Below are 558 nucleotides of genomic sequence, written 5' to 3'. Positions count from 1 at the left end.
TGCCTGAGCTGGCTTTGAACTGCGATCCTCAGATCTCAACCTCCTGAGTAGCTAGTATTACAGGTGTGAGCCACCAGTTCAAGGCTATTTCATTCTATTTCAAATTTCACATGTGTGTTGATATCAGAAATATAATGTGAACTCATAACCATTGTAACATCATAAATCAGCAGTGACATCAAATTGTCATTATGACACCATCAGCTCATTGTGACATCACCAAACGACAATGGCATCATAGCAGTATAAATCACAGTGACATTGTTACATCATAGACGTAACAGTGTAAAGGCCTATTGTATGAATTCATTCTATTTCAGAAACACATTTGACAATATAACCATTGTGATATCACAATACATTGTGACATAACATTGCCATTGTGATATCATTAACCTGCTGTGCCATCACAAACCAGTCCTGTCCTTATAAGTTTTGTGCCATGCTGCCCTCGTTATATATTAGGCCCTTTGTGAGCTCATAGTCTGTTTGCAATCTCAAATTTCTGGTATGACATGTGATATCAGAAATCCCCTGTGACATCATATTGCCAGATTT

Source organism: Dipodomys spectabilis, unplaced genomic scaffold, assembly GCF_019054845.1.
Source record: "Dipodomys spectabilis isolate Male_0828 unplaced genomic scaffold, ASM1905484v1 ptg000651l, whole genome shotgun sequence".
NCBI lineage: Eukaryota > Metazoa > Chordata > Mammalia > Rodentia > Heteromyidae > Dipodomys > Dipodomys spectabilis.
This window is presented reverse-complemented; position numbering follows the sequence as displayed.